This window comes from Babylonia areolata, chromosome 9 (genome assembly GCF_041734735.1).
Source record: "Babylonia areolata isolate BAREFJ2019XMU chromosome 9, ASM4173473v1, whole genome shotgun sequence".
NCBI classification, from domain to species: domain Eukaryota; kingdom Metazoa; phylum Mollusca; class Gastropoda; order Neogastropoda; family Buccinidae; genus Babylonia; species Babylonia areolata.
In genome coordinates, this window is record NC_134884.1 from 47503263 (window position 1) to 47525771 (window position 22509).

The following is a 22509-nucleotide window of genomic DNA, read 5'->3' on the forward strand; positions in this document are numbered from 1 at the left end:
TTACTTCATTTCTTGAGATTCAGATAGCCCCTGTTGGATACACTTTAACTGTAATGGTACAATTAAACACAAACCTGCCACAAAGACCAACTGTTGTTAGCATGCCAAACGTTTATTACACGCCAAATGTTGATGACAGTTGCTGAATGTGTCATAATTCAACAGCCCATTAAAATAATCTAAATTATCACCATTTTTCTTAATTATCTTTTTTACTGCAGGAATCACGATTTCCGACTGTGCATGCTTTCAACTTCACGACGAAAATTTCATGGGGGAATTCATGACAACTCGTATACCGAAACTCAGAGTCGGCAAGGGAAGACTGGAGACTAATGACTTATTAGTTGTGGGTTTTTCAGGGTCACTTTCACCTCTTGCTGTGGTCAGCGATGTCGTTTGGGGGCGTTGGCTCTGGCCATGGACCAGTAGACGAGAACAGTGGGAGGAAGGAGGGAAGTGGGGCCTGGCGGGGAGAGGGTGGAAGGCAAGGGGCGGTCTTGGCAGTGTTTGTCTTCACGGTTATTGTCACTGGAACTGAACTTCTGAACTCTCCCATTGATCGTATTACTGGGGAAGGGGTTGGGAGAAGAGAAGGGGGCAGAGGACGGGGGAAGAAGTGTGTGTGTGTGTGTGTGTGTGTGTGTGTGAGAGAGAGAGGGAGAGACAGCGACAGAGACAGAATGAGAGTGGGATGTAGATAATATTTCTGAATCTTTCTGACATAGAATCATGTGCATCATGTACATCAGCAACTGTCTTGCACACACACACACACACACACACACAAACACACGCGCGCGCACACACTTCCAAATAAACGGGACGGAAAAGAGGACTCGAAACCGGGAATGAGGAAATCATCATCAATTAACGGTGGAGCCTGACCAAAAATAGCAAGCAAGTTGCACAGCAGTTGCAGTGGATCCGCGTTCAGACTCAACGCACAGGCGTCAGTGTCTGTGAACAAACGCCACAGCACAAGAGTGTGACCGAGAGCACCACTACCACCACCACCAACATACCAAAGCATCAGATGTGCAGTCCATTACACACGGGTGACAATGGGTCTGGGTGCAAACATGTTCATTCTTGTAGTCCCTCGTGATCTCTTTTCTTCCATTCCCTTGCATGTCGGCATTAACAATGCATTTCTGCTCTTTCCTCTCTGTCTACCTGTCTTGCCGAGCCCTCTCTGTCATAACGTTACGGTGCAGTTCTCTTGACACTCGCAGTGCTACTCTATTGTTATCGTTTCCAACAAGAGAGTTGGGGAGATAAGAGGAGACAAGAGGGAGGGAGGATGTGCTTAGGAGACTGTGGAGGGCGGCGGGCGGTGTGTGTGTGTGTGTGTGTGTGCCTAGTTCACACAGAAAAGTAGAGTGATTTTAGAGACATAGATAATACACACATCTAGACAGAAGGGAAGGAGGAGAAGGTGAGAAGAGGCATAGACTCTGTGTAAAAAACTTTTTATTAAAAATCAATGTTCTAATTCCTATGTTGTGATGATCATGTCAGGCAACATTGATGCTGGGAATCTTATCAGGACAAAGCTCCCGTTTCTTTCCCTTTCAGATATCTTCTTGTATTTTTCTACCTTCTTAAACACAAAAAAGCTCTTTGTGTGCTTCGTTTTTATGTTCCTCAAAGGTCTGCCCTAGTTAACTTATTTTTGATCCCAACAATCTAGTCTTTCTAGTTTTATTTTTCTCCCTCAAATGTCTGATCTTTCAAGGCTTTATTTTGTTCCACACATGTCTGCTCTTTCTTTCTAGCTTGGAAATTTGTACCTAGACTGTCTGGTCTTTCTACCTTGGGGGTTTTGCTCTCCAAATATGTCATCTTTCTCTCCTTTTTGTTCCATGAATATTTGCTGTTGTTGTTTTTTCCATCGCTTTATTTTTCTTCCCCAAACGTCTGGTCGTCTTGGCTTTATTTTTATTGCCAGAACGTCTTGTATTTCTTGCTTCCTTTTTGTTCCCAAATATCTTGTCTTTCAAGCCTCATTTTTCTTCCCCCCAAAATCTGGTCTTTCTTGCTTTGTGTGTGTGTGTGTGTGTGTGCATGCATGTGTGTGTGTAAGTGCGTGCGCTGTGTGTAAATGATGTATGGCTTTATCAGTATGTATCATTGTACGTCTTGGTTTAGTTTTGTTTATGAACATGTCCAAAATGAAAACTAAAAACAATAATAACTTTCCATGGTAAGCTTAAACAAATCTGCTCTAAATCACACTGGTTTTCTTTTTACCTCTGCTCACTGTCATGTTCTTTATCAAGTCAGCTACCACGGCAGGCAATACTACTACTACTGTACTAGTAATCAACATTTACTCAGCCCTCTTTGACAGAGACAGGTTGAAGCCCTTCACATGAACAAAGATCAACAAACTGTAAACGATGTTATAACAAACTAAATAAATCTACGAACTCGCTGCATATGCAGTGTTTTAAAAAAAAAAGAAAAAAAAAGAGGGAAGGATGTCAGATATCTAATTTCGGAGGAGAAAAAGTTCATATATATATAGGGTAAAAATGTGTGTGTGGAAAAAATGTTAATGGAAAGAGTGATATATATAGCAATACAATTTAAAAGAACATCCAGGAGAAACTATGTCCAAAGACTGATGGAGATCACAGAGCACAATCTCACAAACACACTTCACACTGTACTTCAGGGCATATGAATGTGTGTCTGCATGTGTGTGAACAAACGCTTATGCACGATCATAAGTTTTAGTTTCTCAAGGTAATGTTTCAGGTTATAAGATTAGCAAGGATTAAAACTGAAATGAGTCACATAACTGCCACTTGGTTATAAAATCTTTAGGAGTTTCTTTTTAGACATTTGTATGTCCACATAAATAAATTAGAAACACACACACACACACTTCAGTTCATGGGGGAAAGAAATGTGGAAGATATCTCTACAATTATAATTTCATTTATCCACTGGCATTTTCCCAAGGGTATCTTAAAGCAACACAAATCCTGGACTTTTCACCTGACACACAGACATCTCCCCAAATACATTTTGCCTGCCCTCCCCACCCACTCTGCTGTGTTGGAGTGGCTACGAGGGATAGAAGGTATGAATAAAGAAGATGGAATGCTAGGGAGTGGCTGGTATGGCCAAAGTATGTGGTTTAATAAAATTTATGTGCTGCAAATCAGTGGCTCCATGGAATATGTGCAACAGCACACACACACACACGCACACACAGAGAAACATATAAAGCCAAATAAAAAAACAACAACCAACAACAACCTATGTTCAGAGAACTTTTATCCAATGCATTATGTTGGGTTTGATTTTTTTTTTTTAAATGGAATAAAAAGGTTTCAAACACTCACTGAGAGTGACAAGCGAAATTTAATAAATGAAATATATATCAGATTTTACTGTTTTGCTTTTTCTCTCCTGAAATAATAACTAACACTGACAAGGGAAAATATAATGATGATGTACAAGAAGCTCTATGGTTTTTCGCTTTTGTTTTTCCCCCTTTCTTCCAGTTTGAAAAGTAATTTCATCCTTACCTTTCTGTTCCTGAAATATGTTGCTTGCATGCCTCTATATGTTTTTAGTCTTGAAGCTTATCAATTTTTCAATAAAATTTACATACAAATGAAAGTATAAATATACAGAGCTTTTCAGACATAAATGTAAGTCTTGGTATACACATTCATATTTTGCTTCAATAATCATAATTAATCAATGAAATTTATATATCTGAACGTCCAGAGAGTTGGAGTTTCAATCTGAAGGTCCTGGGTTCGATCCTGTTGTCAGTGCCTGTTGGGTCACGGATGGATACTGACTTTTCCGACCCCACAAGTTAACATAATTATGTGCATATCTGCTTGCATCTTAATCCCATTCAGGTGTATACATGTGCAGAAAGTCAAATATGCATGTTAAAGATCTCATAACCCAGGCCTCCATTTGGTAGGCTAGTGAAACATGAAATACCCAACATGCAAACCCTCAGAGACAGAGTTTGGCTGTCTTAACAGTATGCAGAGTATAAAAAAAAAGGTAATACAATTAAAGTCTCCATTGTACATTTATGTGAATCAACTCCAAGTTTGGAGCTGCAGTTAAAAAAAAAAAAAAAAAAAAAAAAAAAAAAAAACCCTGAAAAGAAGAAGAAGAAGAAGAAGAAAGCTTGTATCAAGTTGTATGTGTACACCAACTGGATGAATATGCTATCACATACAACCTTGTCTCTGGCTGGCTTGCTGGTTGGTTGTTATGTCACTAGCTTTAATCTCAAGCAGCTCATCCAAAACCCCAGATAAACAGGCACCCAGTAGTCCCAGCAATCAGCAGAGAGCAACCCATGTCAGCTCGGTCACCAGCAGGCCACCTCACAGAGGAGACCTTACACTGCTGTCAAGTCACCGAGTATTTCAGTGATGTATGTTTCTACTCAAAGTAAGGTGACTATGTTCCTATGCAAAGCAGAGTCACTTAATAAGTACTTGGCGATAAATGTCCCAATTCAAAGTAGAAATTACTTAGTATTTAGTGATACCGGTTCCTATTCAAAGTTGTCATTTAGTTTTATGTAATGCATGTTTGAAGCTGCTATTCAAAATTGAGTCATTTTAGTATAATCCTATCCAAAGTAGTCATTCAGATTAAGTGATGCATTTTCCCATTCTATGCTGAGTCATTTAGTATTCAGTGATGCATGCCCCCATTCAAAGTAGTCATTTAGCATTCAGTGTTGCATGCCCCTGTTAAAAGTAGAGTCATTTAGTATTCAGTGTTGCATGCCCTGTTAAAAGTAGTCATTTAGTATTCAGTGTGCATGCCCTGTTAAAAGTAGAGTCATTTAGTATTCAGTGTTGCATGCCCTGTTAAAAGTTGAGTCATTCAGTATTAAGTGATACATATTCCTATTTAATTCAAATTAAGTTACTTTAGTAGTATTCATGTTCCTATTCAGTCATTCATTATTCAGTGATGTCAGTTCTCATTTAAAGTAAGATGAATTCAATTCATAATTATTTTTTGTTTGTTTGCATTTTTGTATTTCTTTTTATCACAACAGATTTCTCTGTGTGAAATTCGGGCTGCTCTCCCCAGGAAGAGTGCGTTGCTACACTACAGCGCCACCCTTTTTGTTTTTTTCCCCTGTGTGCAGTCTTATTTGTTTTCCTATCAAAGTGGATTTTTCTACAGAATTTTGCCAGGAACAACGCTTTTGTTGCTGTGGGTTCTTTTACATGCGCTAAGTGTATGCTACACACAGGACCTCGGTTTATCGTCTCATCTGAATGACTAGCATCCAGACCACTACTCAAGGTCTAGTGGAAGGGGAGAAAATATCAGCGGCTGAGCCGTGATTTGAACCAGTGCGCTCAGATTCTCTCGCTTCCTAGGCAGACACGTTACCTCTGGGCCATCACATCATTATTCATTGATGAGTGTTCCTATTCAGTCTTTTATAATAATAATAATAATAATAATGTGTTTAAAAGAAATCATTATCATTATTATCAAGTGATGCTTGTGCCTATTAAAAGTTGAGTCACTTAAATTCAGTATGCTTGCTCCTATCTAGAGTAGAGTAACATAATTAGTACTCAGTGATGCATGTTCCTACTCAAAGTATTCAGCATTTAGTGGTGCATGTACACAGCACAAACCCGACAGTCAGACCCTGTTGACAACAATAATCACTGAGTATCAGCACCAAACCGAGTCTGCATCCCCTAGCGTTGTTGAGGTTGTTGAGAAAATCCCACATCTACGCCCCTCACCTCTTTTAACCGACATCTATGGATCATGCATGTCCCTGAAAAACGGAGCATGACTACCTATATAACAGGTGAACAATGGTCACACATGTACAAGCCCACTCGTACAACAAATGAGTTAATGTGGAAGTTGCAACCCACAAATGCAGAAGAAGAATACATAATATCTATGCATTAAAATATCCACAAAGGTCTTGAAATCCACACTTCACACAACATCAGATTTATCTTCTCAATTAATGTCTGCAAAACGTGCCCAAATATGAATAAAAATTGGTCTAAATCAAAACTGTGTTCTTGAAAAACTCTCAAACTAATTTTGTCAAATCTCTACGACGAAGAAATCTCCACAACATGGAATAAACTGGCCTTGCATGGTCATAAACCTAAATAAACTAAAATCACTCAAAGATATGTAGCTTCGCATAAACTTCTGTCAACCCGTTATACAAAGCGACCATTCTGATGTCCAAGAACAGCGCACACAAGTAACACTAGAGGCTACCAGGGGACGTGAGCGCACACACGCACACATACGTTACCTGATTCCCAGGCACACAGACCACAAGTGCGTGCAGTTTTAAGTACACGCGGGTCACATCCACTGTATGTCTGCCTTAGCAGGAATGTGTGTGTGTCCAGCAAGACTAAAATAATGTCTGGTAGGCAACTTTGTGCCCATGGAGAATTATCGATTTAACATTAAACAGAGAGAGAGAGAGAGAGAGAGAGAGATCTGGGGAGAGGGTGGGGGTTGTGGGGGAGTGGGACAGGGAAAATAAATCGCGTGAATACGGATTAATAAAACAACCAGAATAGAATGCTGCTTCAAAGAAGACGTAAACAAAAATCTCAAAATGATTACACCGAGTGGTGCTTAATTTTAATGCAGCCTTCCTACTCCCCTCCCTACAACCCAACACGCAGATACCCCCCCCCCCTCTTTCACAACGGGTAACATTTTTTTTTTTTAATCATTTTTTTTCCCTTTCCGGGATGGGACATAACAGGGGTGTGGGCAATATAGGTCATTTCCTGCTGTGGAGAAAATCCCGCTTTCAACAGGCAAAGTTCACTCACTGCTACGCTCCTTCACTGCTACCACAGTGGAACCCTTCCCCGACGCCCGTGGTACACAGAGGCTCTTGATGTGGGACTTGCGATAGTCTGAACCTTTCTATTTTCATTATTTGTTTCTACAACGGTCTCCGTAGCCCATAGATGGGATTGTTGTCTTTTGTTTGTTTGTTTGTTATTTTGAACAGACTTTGTAGCCTCGAGTGTGTCCATTAACGCTGCGTACAAATATTTGTCATTGGATTATCATGGCTTGACTGCAGTAGCACAATATATACGGTTTCCAAAGCTAACTGAAAAGTGTCATGATCAGAAAAATCTTTAACTTCATTCATGAATCATCACGTACATCATCATCATTAATCACTTGGAACACTTTTGAAAGGCATGCATTTAATGATCATCATCAAGATTATATTTCTTGAATGAAACTGAACTAGTTTTAATTATGTAAACGTTACATCACGACCAAACTCTTCCTTCTTTCATAATATACATGTAAAAATTCGAAATAATATCTGCAATTAAAGTGAAACAAATTAGGTAATAACCAAGGATAGTATCGGGTTCCAGGTCGGTCTGACCCCATTAACCCATTGATTACTATTGACATGTCCGCTCGTTATTAAACGGCTGTCACTATTTGAGGTGTATGATTGGCAGTCGTGTTACACAATGACCATCACAACAACAGAGGCAACTGTCGTCCCGGTTATCTGGGCTATAATTTGATAATGGTGGAGAGTGTCTTGCCCAAGTTACATCCCCACTCTCTCGACCAAGAGGGCTATTTGGACAGCCGGTGTCTGGGATAGTCCTCAAAGGCCAACTTGCCACCAAAGCTGCAGCACTAAGAGCCAGTGCAATCTTGCCTCTGAGATAAGATTAAATTTCAAGGTCAGTGTCTCAGTCACTGTCCTTTATTTGGACTTCTTCCTCTTGGAGTTGCAATACTTTTTGTTCACACAAGCCAATGAGAACGCTTAAAGTACACAAAAAGTGCACAAATTACACTATGCATCCATGTCACACTGATCTAATTTCACCAAAGTTCAGCAGTCCAGGGGTTAACTCACACGACCAGTTTGCTAGGAAGCAGGAAGGAAGGAAACAGACTGACCTACGCCCTATTGGTGGTCGGCTCTGACTGACCAGGAAGACGGTGACATGGTCACAAGATCACGAGTGCATTACATACACTTATGTATCACAATGTACAATGGCATCTTTTGTTTACCAATAACGAAAGTAGCCGTATCTGCAGGTCCAACCTGATATCCGTTACGCTGACGGACGCAAAAGCGGAGAGATTAAAGCGTTGAACTTTCAATCTGAGAGTCCCGGGTTCGAATCTCGGTAACGGAGCCTGGTGAGTAAAGGGTGGAGATTTTTCCGACCTCCCAGGTCAACATATGTGCCTGAACCCAGCATTCGGTGGGTTATGGAACCAAGAACATACCCAGCATGCACACCCCCGAAAACGAGTATGGCTGTCTACATGGCGGGGTAAAAAACGGTCACAATCGTAAAAGCCCACTTGTGTACATACGAGTGAATGTGGGAGCTGCAGCCCAGGAACGACGACGAAGAATCCGTTACGTTGACACACTGCATGCTGTTGTAAGGGTTGTCTCAAAAGTGGCAGTCCGTCACTGCTCCTTCATGAATGTGCGGCTACAAGCATTCATGTAACATAAGTTTCACGGCTCAAGGGCATTTTTGGTTTAAAGAAAAAAAAAAAAAAAGTCGAGTTGGAAATGGAAGAGAGGGGGGAAAAAAAGGTCAATGCTGTTTATTTACATCAGAAAATTACATCTAACTAGTACGATTGTACTGCAAAGAACAAAGAGTCCATTTTCCCACAAACTCCCATAACTTTCACAACGATATTGCAAAAACATACCTCGAAAATATGCCAACCGCTAAAGGATCTGGGGTAAGATCTTTGTTATTCTGAGGGCGGATTTTCTTTTCCCCTCGGACGGACATTTCGGATGTGCAAGGCCGTTTCGTTCATTTAACAGAAGAGAGAACAACTGTTCCTACCGCAGATTTCAACAGTTGCAGTTTCAAGTAGGCGCCAAGGCGTGTAGACTTATCCGTACACGCTACACTTGCCTGACATACGGATAATAATAAACCCAACGCCCTGGTCAGGGCCCTTTGAGAGATTTCTTAACTGGCTACATCTACGTCATAAATGTTGTTACTTTACTGCTGTTATGTTAAACCTACACTGCCATCAAAACAAACGCATACTGTAACCCCTTAGATCTCGGGAATAATATGCAATAAGACACAATATTATATAAAGCGTAGGCCCAACCACTACTTGCATTGCAAGGGAAGTGAGAGAGCTCATTTCGACACGGCACGGTTTGTCATAAGATAAGATAAGATAAGATAAGATAAGAATAACTTTATTATCTCCAACTGGAGAAATTTGGTCAGGTGCATTATCACAACATAGGCAAGTAAACAACATGGGGACCATAACTGTAAAAGCCAACAACAGCCCCTACAAATATTACGAAGATACAAATGTAAAAAAAAAAAATCACATACATTGTTTCATACATACATCCACACACTGCAGGTAATAACTAGTATTCTTAATGTAAAAACAGAAAGAATTAAGAAACATTATTTGAATATAATTATAAACATAGCCTACTATACTGCACATTGATTATAATAGACAGATAAGATAAGAATAAAGATGAATTGCAGAAAACCACAACCAGATAATCAGCACACACCCGCACCGCACCCCCCTCCGCCCACCCACCACTCACCCCACACACGCGGATAACTTGATTAAACAAGAGTAATAAACATATGTTCTCAAATAAAAGCATTTCACATATTCGCTTTTAAAAACATTGCAATTAATTATTACATCGTAATTATTAAACAGAAATATATTTAGAATATGGACGTTAGCATTAGACATATTCATTGTACATTCATCCTGCATATTGCACATTATTCTTCCTACATATTGCACATTCATTATAACCAATTGTCACGTTTTAAGCTCAGTAAACACACACACACACACCACAACTAGAACAAGGGGGGGGGGGGGGGGGGGAACTACCTGAGAGAGGTCCGAAACTGATACTGTGACACCGAGTTGGTGGGCTGGTTGGTTGGGTGGAGGGAACTTTCAGTATGGTGAGTGTGTGTGCGTCAATGATATGACAGCAAGGAGTGAGGAGACCACGAAAAAAATGAGGGAAAAAAGGGAGAAAAAAAGATAAACACACCCACGCACTTACAGATAAATGACTGTGAAAAAAGGGGCTTCTCATATGGCTCATATGGGTACACGAGCACTCTCTCTCCCCCTCCCTTCCTCACCTTACCTTCTCTCCACCTCACACACACACACACAATCTTCTACTTGATTACTTGCCTTGGGCTTACGCACTGGTGACGTCATTCCCCACCCTTCCCCTTATCACTACACACAGAGATACAGCAGTAAAGCACTCACACACACACACACACACTCACTCGAATGTAAATGAAACAAAGAAACACAGAATAACCGATCACACACACACACACACACAGAGGTCATTTACAAAGGATAGCATGAACGACCCCCCCCCCCCCCCCACACACACACACACAAAGAAACGACGCAGCAGTCTCAGTCTAACCAATGTGTGTGTGTGTGTGTGTGTGTAAGTGCGCGCGTGCGCGTGCCTGCTACCGACAGCTGCCACGGCCAGCACCCCCCCCCCCCCACATCCTCAACCTCCACCTCACGCCACCACCACCACCACTACCATCGCCTTTGTTCACTCCTCCCAACCCACTCTATCTCCTGCCAGAAGCTGTAGGGCTCACTGTAGTTGGTCGAGGCTGCATCACGACCCAGTCTATATCGATCCACACACACACACACTGGAAAGATATCGTAGGGAGTTGGGTTGGTTGGTTGGTTGGTTGGTTGGGTGGTAGTGATGTTTGGGCCTTGCTTCTTGAACCAGTTACTAACTACTACAGCAGGTGCGGTTTGTATGTATGGGGGTGGGGATGGGGTGGTGTTAACGTGTGTGTGTGTGTTAAGGGGTGTAAGAGAGAGAGAGAGAGAGAGAGTGTGTGTGTGTGTGTGTGTGTGTGCGCGCGTACGAGAGAGAGAGAGAGCCCTTCCATCTGTACAATATCAAATAACCCCCCACTCCCTTCCTCTTCCCCCCTACCCCCACCCCATCCCCCTTACATAACATCATCCACAGCTTTCATCAGGCTTGTCAAAACCACTGGTTGTTATGGAAACGAGCATGGCGGCAGAACTTCGCAGTCTGTTATGTGTGCTTTGAGAGAGAGAGCGAGCGAGCGAGCTTTAACCGGGGACTAATGTTAACTTTAAAATTGACCATTGACAAAAACTAACAGTTTATTGAGCCACCGAATTTCACCAATGGTTTGAATATTTTATGATGGGTTTGTCACCACATACACTTCCACACACACACACACAGAGCTTTAGCCGGGGGGGACCAGTGCTTAAAATTGACCAATGACCAATGACAAAAACTAACAGTTTATTAGGTCATTGGATTTCACCAATGGTTTGAACATTTTATTATGGGTTTGTCACCACATACACTTCCACACACACACAGATAGATAGAGAGATAGAGAGAGAGAGAGAGAGAGAGAGAGAGAGAGATGTCAAAATAAAACAACGCAATGCAAAGGCATACTGCTTAATATTATTATTATTATTATCATATGTCTTCTTCTGAACTTGGTGCCAATAAAACGCACCAATCATTGCGATTCTGTCATAATTCTTGACTCACTCTGATCATAATCGGAGTTTTACATATTCATATCATATTATTTACAAAACGTTTCACCAACGCTGTAGAAATAGCATGCGCAGACTGTCTCTGACTCACGAAAATGGTTTTCTTGTCATTGGATAGTACGCAGTTTGAATCATCATTGTGTATTGATTCAAATCCACCAGCTTCCTCCGCCACACTCAAACATGTCCACGGCACACACATATATGGACGATGCGCGTAATTATGATCAACATAATGACGTACACGATGGACAGTGAGTGTAATTATGATCATTCTCCATCAACTGCTCCAAACAATAATCATAGAAGATTCCTATTGCTCAAGTCACAAACGAAAACACACACGCACGCGATTACACAATCATTTACAACATATTTTTTTCTTCGTTTTCAAGTTTTCAAATCATCTTCAGTTTTCTTTATCTCCAACGAGTATATGACACACACAAGAGCTTACTTCTGAAAGTCGTTCAGCAGCGAAACTAGCACTCTTCTTTTTTTCTTTTCTTCTTCCCCAAATCCCTTTATGTGAACGTAAAAGTGCCAGAAAGCCTTTTTTCATTCTCTTTTCTCCTTTTAAATTTTTCTGCCCCCCCCCCCCCCCCCCCCCCCCAAGGACAGAATGCTCCTTTAATTTCCTCAGTCAGTGAAAGTGTCAGCTAGAATTCATTTTCGTGTTGATTTTTCTTCTTCTTCTTTTTCCCCCCTTCAAATCTGTGGGGCCAAAGAAAAAGGAAGAGTGAGTCATGACATTTTATCGATCTGGCTGGCCGCCACAGACAGACACAGCAAGATGGCTGGGCATGCCAGCTGCCCACCGCTGCTGTACCTCTCGCTGCTCTGTGGCTATACACATCTCCTTCGTCCACTTTCCACCTCAGGCCAGCCCAGCCAGCTGCCAATATAATCATGGAGATCACCCCCCCCCCCACCCCCCTTTTTTTTAAAATTCCAGCGCGTGTGGTAAATGGGTGTCGTTCGTTATTGGCCTACCGCCCCCACCCATCCAATATTTCCTTTTCTGCCCCCCTCCTCCTCCCACCACCCCTCGCCAACTTCCCGCTGCTCTTCAGTGGCATGTATTTCCTTATCTGCAACCACGTTACACAGGAATATTTAACAGCGTATTCATCTAACGATGTGTCTATTCATCGTTGTGTGCGAACTGCGTCATTCATTACTTACCTCCCCCCCCCCACTCTCCTACACACACCCCCTCCCCATACGCTGCTGCTCTTGAGAAAGAAATATACATACATACATGTACATATCTACTTCCATGACACACCCGAGCAATGCAAAAGCAAAATCACGGCCGAAAACACACAATTCTATTTATTCTGGCGTGCACATCGAGTCTCTCGTTATCACCCTCCCGCCTGCTCCTGTATCCACCCATTCCTTTATCCAACCAACCTCCTCTGCTATCATACAGATCTGTCTTCTTGGATGTGTTGCTTTATCTCATGTTTTTCGTTATTGTTGTTGCACTTCTACCCCCACCTTAAATATAAAAACAACAACAACAACAACAAAAATAACCTGTCATGACAACGTAAAGTTGTAATACTGTCCAGCCATTCCTTCGTTCATCCAGCTTCCCTCCCCAACGACTGTCTCACAATCTGTCCCCTTGAGTGTGTTGCTTTATCTTTCCACTGAAAATGTTGCTATCTTGTTGCAGTTACCCCTGCCCGAAAAAGATAATTTGGACATTATTACTACAACTTAAAAGTTACAACACTGCAAGCTTTGGTGGCTGAACCACAAGTACGCTTCTCACGCGTGTACCTACGTATCTCATGTAAGAAAACACACTCTCTCTCTCTCGCATTCTCTGTGGGTGAGTGCGTGTGCGCGCACGCGAATGTGTGAGTGAGATGTGCACGCATGTGTACACACTGGAAAGGAATGAGGCAGAGGAAAGAACTCAGCTTGGTGAGAAAAGCGTTTCCTTGCATATATAAGTATATGCACATATTAAAAAAAGAAGAAAAAAAAAGAAGAAAAAAAAAGTACGTGTCGTGTGCCTGCCAGCCAGACAAAGGATATAGATGGAGGCCGGAAGAGAAAGAGAGACAGGGACAGAGACTGACAGACAGACAGAAGAGATGAATAAATAACCAGACCCCGACACAGCGAAATGGGAACAAAACAGGGGGATGGAGGAGGGAGGGAGGGGGTTACGGGGAGGGGGGGGGGGAGGGGAACGCGACGTTGGTATAGTTGGAAGAGGGATACTGAGGGGGTATGCATGCTGTCAGACGTCTGTTCAACACATGGCATACACATAGGTACCCATTCCTCTCCCACCCCCCCCCCCCCACACACACACACGCTTCTCCCAAATACATACAGATGGGAGCCAAATGGTGTGAGTGAAAAGACTGGAAGAAGAAATCCACTACATTCAGACTGACTGCACGTGGTGGGTAGAGGAAGAAGAAGGGAGGGGGGGGGGGGGAGTTTTATATATTTTTTTTATATTGTAGGGATGGGAACGCCAACGCAAAACATGTGATGGATATGCAGTCTACCCCCTCTCCATTTAGACCCCTGGTGCCAAACTTTGTTGTCAGAAGGAAACGCAGCAGGCATATAAGTTATTGATTACATTCCATCAAAATGGTCAAGCCAACCCCCTCTCTCTCTCAAAGTCATGAGATAAAAGAGTAAACTTGACCTCCGTGCAAAGGTCACGTGGAAACTTTACAGCTGATACATTTTGTTTTCAAGCCTCGTTACTAAAATTCTATATTTACGGTTCCCCTAAGCGATGCAACCTTCCCCCCAAATACCTCCGCCCCCCTCCCTTCAGAGTTCCCAGGAGAAGAACCATCTGTGGGTGAAGAAAAATCAGCAACCTCCCCTCCCATTCCCCCAACAGTTCCTTGGAGGATTGTTTTATCAAGGCCATCGGATCTTGGCTACACAAGCTCTGTTTTCTCTTTCATAATTGATGAGAGCAGATCTTTAAATGGCCCAATGTGCTGCTTGACAGTTTGGCGTACTTGTTCATTGGTGATGCGATCAGTATGTCTGACGTTTAGCATCTTGTGATCAAACCTTATTCCCTTGGCTTGAATTCTTCTTTACAAATCTGCCAAGGTCTATATCTTGCACACATACAGCAAGATGGAATACACCAGTGCATGCAGGAGACTGATCTTGTGTTTCACGGAGATGCCCTTCCATACTGAGTCTAGTCTGGACATTGCTGATCAGTGTCTTTGTTGCCATGGAGAGGATTTCTCATTTCCGATCCTCCTTCCTTTACCGCATGGAAGGAGACTGAGTGACATTCTTTAAATCTTGGCATTTTGTCCAGTCTGCCAGCCGTACAAGGCCACCTAATCACCGAGGTCCAATCATAAATTTCTTCCTCCATCTTTGTCCCTCTGCTAATTGCTGTAAAAACAAAACAAAACAAAAAAACCAAACAAACCCAAAACCAAAACAAACAAACAAAGAAGAAGAAAAAAAAAGGTCAAGCTGCCCACTCCAATCCTGAACGCTGAAGGTGTGTATGGGACGACTGTGTAACCACAGTTCTTTCAGCCCTGTGTGTGTGTGTGTGTGTGTGTGTGTAACCTACTTTGCTCACAAACCGGCCAGCCCTCTGACACAATCCAACCAGCCTAAAACTGGTCTGGGCAGGAAATGGGATGATGTAAAATAATCCTCTTTCAACTCCACCCCCTCCCCTTTGCCGTGTAAGGCGATTATTGCTATGTGACTCAACCAAGCACACAGAAAGTCTAAGCAGTCAAGTATAAGCTGCCACGCTCACTTTTTGTGTCTTTTCAAACTGGGAAACACACACACACACACAAAACTTACAAATTTGAAAGCAGCTTTGTTTATCATGATTTTAAACTCTTCTTACAACCACAATATCAAAATAAGCACTGTGGAACAGAAAAAACCCAAACAAGTTTTGGATTAACAGAGACTGCAAAGACAAAGACTGCAAAGACAGAGAGAGAGAGAGAGAGAGAGAGAGAGACAGAGACAGAGACAGAGAGAACAGTCAATTTCTGATTGATGTAAAGAACTGTGAGTGTAAACATACAATAACATGTTCCTAGATACTAGATGAAACTTAACCCCCCCAAAACAAAACAAAACAACAACAACAAAACAATACGTCAATAGCCACTCATCAAGTGGAAGATGTGAACAGACCTTCCTAATTTACATAAACATGGGGAGAAATTTGTGTGTGTGTGTGTCTGTGTGTATACACAGAGAGGGAAAGAGAGAGAGAGAGAGAGAGAGAGAGAGAGAGAGAGAGAGAGAGAGAGACAGACAGACAGACAGACAGACAGACAGACACACACACACCACAATAAGTGAAATACACATTTGAGGTGCGACCTGATGCTAGATGAAAACATGTGCCGAGATGTGGGGAAAAATTGGGCAGGATATAATTCTATTTTTTTTGCATTATCAGATGAGAGAGAGAGAGAGAGAGAGAGAGAGAGAGAGAGAGAGAGAGAGAGACTGTTGTGTGTGTGTGTGTGTGTGTGTGTGCGCGCTTGCTTGCTTGCTTGCTTGCTTGTGTGTGTGTGTGTGTTGTGTGTGCGTGCATGCGCGCTTGCGCGTGTGTGTACGTGTAGTAGTCTTCAGTCTTCAGTTTTACGTGTACACGCGAATGTGTGTGTGAATCTGTGTGTGTGTGTGTGTGTGTGTGTGCAAACAAACACAGCACTCTGCCTATACCTGGAGACAAGACAAAGGGAGCAACTGTATCCTTGTTCCCTGGGATCATGTTCAAGTGCTCAACGCTGTCTCAAGCTCCCAACAGTGGCACCTGTCTTAGGCGTTCATCAAAGTATTGCTTGCGCGTTCATCAAAATATCTTCAAACATACCAGGTCCGTTTTATCATTCAATTACCTCCACCACCACCCCTTCAAACCCGCCTTCCATACTCTCTTAATTTTTTTCTGGTAATAATCTTCTCCAAAAAAATCACCATTTGCAAGCAACACCCACAAAACAATGCACGTTGTGACATACACATTCATACACTTTCAGAGACACAAACACACTTTATAAAAACTGTCTGAAGCAACATGCGTACCAGCACATACAACATAAACAAGCATGCACCAAAAAACATGCACAAACGCAATCTTAAAAAGACCCCAAACATCATGCATGCCCATTTATACACACACACACACAGAGGAATACACACACACACACAATTTTTATTAATAAAAAAGCAAAAGAGAAGCTAAACCTACACACACATACTTTAAACAGACAAAAAAACACAAAAAAAACACGCACATTTGCAAGCACACGCACAAACATGCACGCACCAAAATTTCTTTAAAAAAAAGCAAACCCACAGCCACCAGTCTGATTCAGCATCCTATTTTATTTACCGTCAAGTTTATGACGTGCAACATCATTAACTTACACGTTCTGAAAGGTCAGAGGATGCTGTGCGGGATCACATGCTATTCTGAATAAACCCACCAGTGCCTGGAGGCGATGTTTGTTTGGTGCACAGGGAAACAGGAGAGGGGGAGAGAGAGAGAGAGAGAGAGAGAGGCGGGGGGAGTGAGTGAGAGAGAGAGAGAGAGAGGGGGGGGGGGAGGAAACGCGAGATAGGGGGAGAGGAAGAGGGGAAGAGAGAGGGGGTGAGGGAGGAAGAGAGTGTGGGGGAGGGAGGGAGAGAGATGGAGAAAAGAGTGAGTAAAAGAGCGACGGAGCGGGGGAAAGAAGGCGAGAGAGAGAGAGAGAGAGAGAGAGAGAGAGAGAGATATAGACTTCGTCATAGGATGGGATGGATCCCTTCTCAGAAACTGCAAAGAGCAAAGAAAGACAAGGGGGTGGAGGTGGGGAGGGGGGTGGAGTGAACGTGGAGGTTTGGAGAGGGTGGTGATGGAGGAGGTGAGATCCTGGAGCATGCGCGCCCGCGCGCGTATGTGTGTGTGTGTGTGTGTGTAAGGAGAGACATGGTGGTGGTGGGGTGGTAGTGGGATTTGTTCCACAGTCAAGAGAGAGAGAGAGAGAGAGAGAGAGAGAGAGCCAGTGCCGTGTAGCGTCTGTGCAGTCAGTCAGTCAGTAAGGTTCTGGATCAATACAGGCTGGTGCCCCCCCTCATTCTCCCCCCAACCCCCCTCTACTCCCTGGCTCTGCTTGCCTTGCTTTTGCCACCAGCAATCACTGGCAACAACAGCGATGAGAAAGACATGTTCTACCCCCCCCCCCCCCATTCCCCCTTTCCTTCATGAATTATGTGTCACTGGCACTACCACCACCTCCACACCCCGCCCCCTCCAACCTACCAGCTCCCCCCCCTCCCCAATCCTGTCCCGCTCCAGTCTACCCCCTCCAAACGCTTCCACCCCCCCCCCCTCCCCGTGTCCCCGTACCCTCCATCCACACTTCATTTGCAGTGAGTTGAGTTAGCTTTGTTTTCCCCTCCTGGGACACAGACACCACACATGAATCAATCAGCATGCCATCTCTCTCTCTAGTCTCTCTCTGTCTCATTCTCTTCTCTCTCCTCCAGCAGATCTCACTCTCTCTCGCTTTCTGTCAGTCTCTCAGGCCACGACGACTGTTCGTGCCAGTCATCATGTTTTTTTGTTGTTGTGTGTGTGTATGTGTGTGTGAGTGCGCGCGCGCGTGTTTTTGAGTAAATAAGTGATGTGATACTATTTCGCTCCGCATTCAAGTCTCTCTCCCTCTCTCTTTCACACACACACACACACACACAACGCGTTCTGTCTGATGATAATGATGTGTCTGAAAAAAACAAACAAAAAACCACTTCACATTGTGCTGTTGTGTAGTTCAGTTCTGCATTCAAACAACGCGTGTGCGTAAGGAGAGAGAGAGAGCGAGGAGAGAGAGCAGTCACACAGCAACACAGACCGACACACAAACACAAAGGCAAGACAGGGAGAGAGACAGGGGCAGAGCGGCCAGCGACGGTGTTGACAGGGATAAACAGGGGAGGGGGAGGGGAGGATAAGGGGGTAGGGAGGGGTGGCAGAACTGAAACGCAATCATCAAGTGACCAGTGACCTCAGGCGGGGGGGTGACGGACCGACAACCGCATCTGTCTTGTCAAGTCCCGCTAGTTTATCAAAAAGATGGATGGGTCCCTCCCTCTTGCCTCGGGGTGGATGGTGAATGAAGGTGGGGTGGGGGGAAACGGGGTGGGTTTCGACTGTCCACAACTTGACCTCGCACATACGGGGTCCGTCTGAAGAGTGGCCCCACTCTGAACCCCTGGCTACTGACGTACTTCCTAAACCACACAGTTCACTTTCTCTCTTTCGCCATTTTCTCTGTCTTTCCCTCTTCAACCCCCACCACCCTCTGTCCTTTCCCCTACCTTTTACCATGCACCAGCACTGCTGTTTTACACAGCATTGACGCACACAATACCACAGTGAAAATGTATTCTTGGATTCCTTTCTGGCTTCGCTGGTTGGGATGCGCGTGCTTGTGTGTGTGTGTGTGTGTGTGTGTGTGTGTGTTCTGTTGTGTGTTTTCGTGCTTGCATGGTTTCGATTTATCTGAATTGTTTCTTCAATGTGACAGGAAAAGAGGCCAGCTAAAAATAAGAGTGAGCGGGGGCAGAGACTGATGAATAGATTTCCTGAAAAGCCATGTCTCTTAAATCACTGGACATTGTTTATTCAATACAATCGGAATGAGTTATCATTACAGAATTTGTAATAAAGCAGCTACAAAAGAATGTGAGGAAAAAGAGAATGAGCGTGCGAGTGCACTCAAACTGACGAGAGAGAAAAAAAAGAGAGCTAGCTCAGGGAGGAAACACACACACACACACACACACAGAGACAGAATGAAGGTACACACAGTGCTGTATCAACATTGAGGTTTAAAAAAAAAAAAATTTCTTATTCTCGTCTCTAGTTTCACTACTTTCCAGCCTGCGACAAGCCAGGATAAAAACAGGCTTTTGAATCGATCTTTTTGTGAACACAACTCCCGTTCTTTATTTTACTCCCAACCCCCAGCCGCCAACCCCCCGACTCCCCCCCCCCCCCCCCACGCACCCCTCCCCCCAAAGCCTTTGCCGTCTGCAAAATAACACCGCCCTCCATGGAACCTCTCCCTGTCAAAGAACTGCATAAAAAGACTGGAAAATATCAGGGATCCAGCATAAAGGGAGAATGACGATCCAGAGCCATTATTGATTATGAATTTGAATCCCATGTGAAACATTTCAAAATGGCAGCTTTTGTGAGGGCGGCTTTTGTTGAAACGTTATAATAACGAATTTTTTTTCAGCTGGTGGAAAGTGTTTCTTCATGTGCAAGCAATAGAGACTCACCATATGTGTGTGTGTGTGTGTGTTCATGTGATTTACAATGCATGTTAACATGCAACTGCATGCACACGTGTTGCCTATGTATGCATACTAGGTTGTGTGCATTATTATGTATAATTTAGGAGTACAAAGGTTTTATATATTGCCCATGTAATCTTTGCTGACAAAAGCAGGGAAAACAAGAGAAGGGTAGGAAGGGGAAAGAGAAGAAAGGTAGGTTAGGAAGGGCTGGGCCAGGGGTTGGGGGTGGCAGAGAGAGAGAGAGAGAGAGAGAGAGAGAGAGAGAGAGAATGAAAGATTTTTCTTGAATGAGGGAAGTGGAATAAGCAAGGACATGCTTGTTTTCATCTGGCCATAAACTTTAGGCTAAAGGCAAATAAATTAACAAGCAAACAAAACAAGACAAAAAATATAATAATAATAATCTGACATACAAGTAAATAAAAAATATGTAAAAAATAAGGGAGAAAGAACAAAATAATGAGAGAGATACTCAAAGATTAACAGTACATAACAAATTAATCCAACCAATCAAATCATGTTGCTTATGCAAAGCCCAGCTGACCACAAAAATGCCATTTCAGGGCTGAATTAATCCAGCAGGAACACATGCATTCATCACGACCATCATATCCAAAGAGAAAGATGAGGGCAGGGCAATGTCTGAGGGAAGGGTTACTATCCTGCAAGAAAAAAGCTCCATATAATAGAACATGATGTTTCAACTATAACTAAGGATCAGCATTTTGTCTAAATGTCTAAGATTTGCACCACTGTCAGTTCTGGTCCCACTGTCATTATAGCTATATGCATACCGCAGGCACATCACTTTACCTGACCTAAGCTTACACCAGCAACAGTTTTCTCATACATCACTGCATGGATACAGTCTTTATTTATTATTATTATTATTTTTTTTACAACAGCTAAATTCTGTCAGTTCATTAACTGTTTATCATGTGCATGTGATAATCATATTGACAAGATTAATAAAAAAAAAAAAATTTTTTTTTTTTTTTTTTTTACAATAGATGACAACTGGCATTGTTTCACATGTAACTTAACTTTGCAACTGGCCAGGCATTCTTCACTGCTTTTCAAATGAAAAAGAGTGACATATACACACACTGTCATGCACACATAAACACAAACAGTGACATGCACACACTACTCACTCATACATGTACACACACACACACACACAAGAAAAAATAAGCACAACCATTGCATTTAAAATGCAAAGCATATTTTCAACTCCACGAAATTGCAAATTCAACACCCTGTAAATCTGGATGTCATGGACTTAATCATCATTTCAAGGACTGAGGTGAGCATCATGATTTCATGTAATTCTTGAACACATGGTGCAAGCAGAAGGAAAGGAGTAATTTTCCAGTCAGGTCTATAGATTTCAAGTCAATGCATTTAGTTTTTTTTAGACAGGTCTGTAGTTTTCCAGTCCTGTCTGTAGATCTGCAGTTTTCTAGACAGTTCTGTACTTTTCCAGCCAGGTCTGTAGATTTCTAGAGATTTGTAGGCTTCAAGTCAGGTCTGTAGTTTTCCATATAAGTCTGTGGTTTTCTTGTCTCCAGGTCAACATTGTCACACTCAGTCTTGCTAGTGACCAAGCTTTGTATGTTTGAGCACATAGATGCTACTATTCTGCTATAAATCACACACACATATTGAATCAACCAAGCCTGAACAAATACAAATATGTCAAGAATGAAATATGAATGAATTCCATGAGAAAAATTGCCAATTTTCGTATTATGGGTGTGATCAAGAATTTTCCCTTCTCTTTTTTTATGTTTAAAATTCCAAACAGATTCTGATACAGAATTTGAAAAAAAGCATACCACAATAATATTTTAACTTGTATTATCAATGACTGGGAAAGAAGCGGGAGATGAGGGGGTCGAAAAGAGATTTTCCAGACTTTAAAAAATGGCAGCTCGACGATTGCAACATAATCATAATATGCCCCCGGGAATGTGGCACCAATCCGATGTGCGGATTATCACATACTTATACTGTTAATATCATCCAGCTCAGAAAATGAGTTTATAATTCATACTGAAAAACACCAATGTCCAAAGTGAAATAAAAATAAAACTGTTTTAGACCAATTATGTAACGGGATATTGTGAAGCAGACTACGAAAACAAATCATTAACACTGTGGATCTAGCTTTCCATCACAGCAGTATCACAGCGATGTCCGCACGAGTACCATGGAAAATGCAACGCTTTCGTTAATTGGATGTTACATTCTTTAAATTTCCAACGCATCTATTTAAAATAAATTTTCAGCTATGAAAAAACACTGGCAATAAAATCTTACAATATTCAGATTTTGAATAATCATTATTTTTACGGATGAACTCACCTTCAGAGGGCACTTGGCTTTGACTTTACGCGGGCTTAAAACACGCGTAGATTGGTCCTGATTCTCTTTGGTGCACACTTCCTTTCATATATGAAAGACTGGCACCGATTGGTG

The 22509-nt window shown here is 42.5% G+C and overlaps 1 protein-coding gene across 7 annotated transcripts in view; it reads right to left on the reverse strand.

Annotated features, from left to right (window-relative positions):
• The window catches only part of LOC143285550 (uncharacterized), a 126677-nt gene extending 104230 nt beyond the window's left edge, over positions 1 to 22447 (reverse strand). For 5 of the 7 annotated variants that reach the window (XR_013055695.1, XM_076592924.1, XM_076592923.1 and 2 more), the window contains exon 1: positions 22396 to 22447. The gene's annotated coding sequence lies outside the window, so the exon portion shown is untranslated. Of the gene's footprint in view, positions 1 to 6313; positions 6424 to 8397; positions 8419 to 22395 lie in introns of those variants that run through there. The other 2 variants (XM_076592921.1, XM_076592920.1) reach the window with 2 other exon arrangements.
• Between the last annotated feature and the right edge of the window lie 62 nt (positions 22448 to 22509).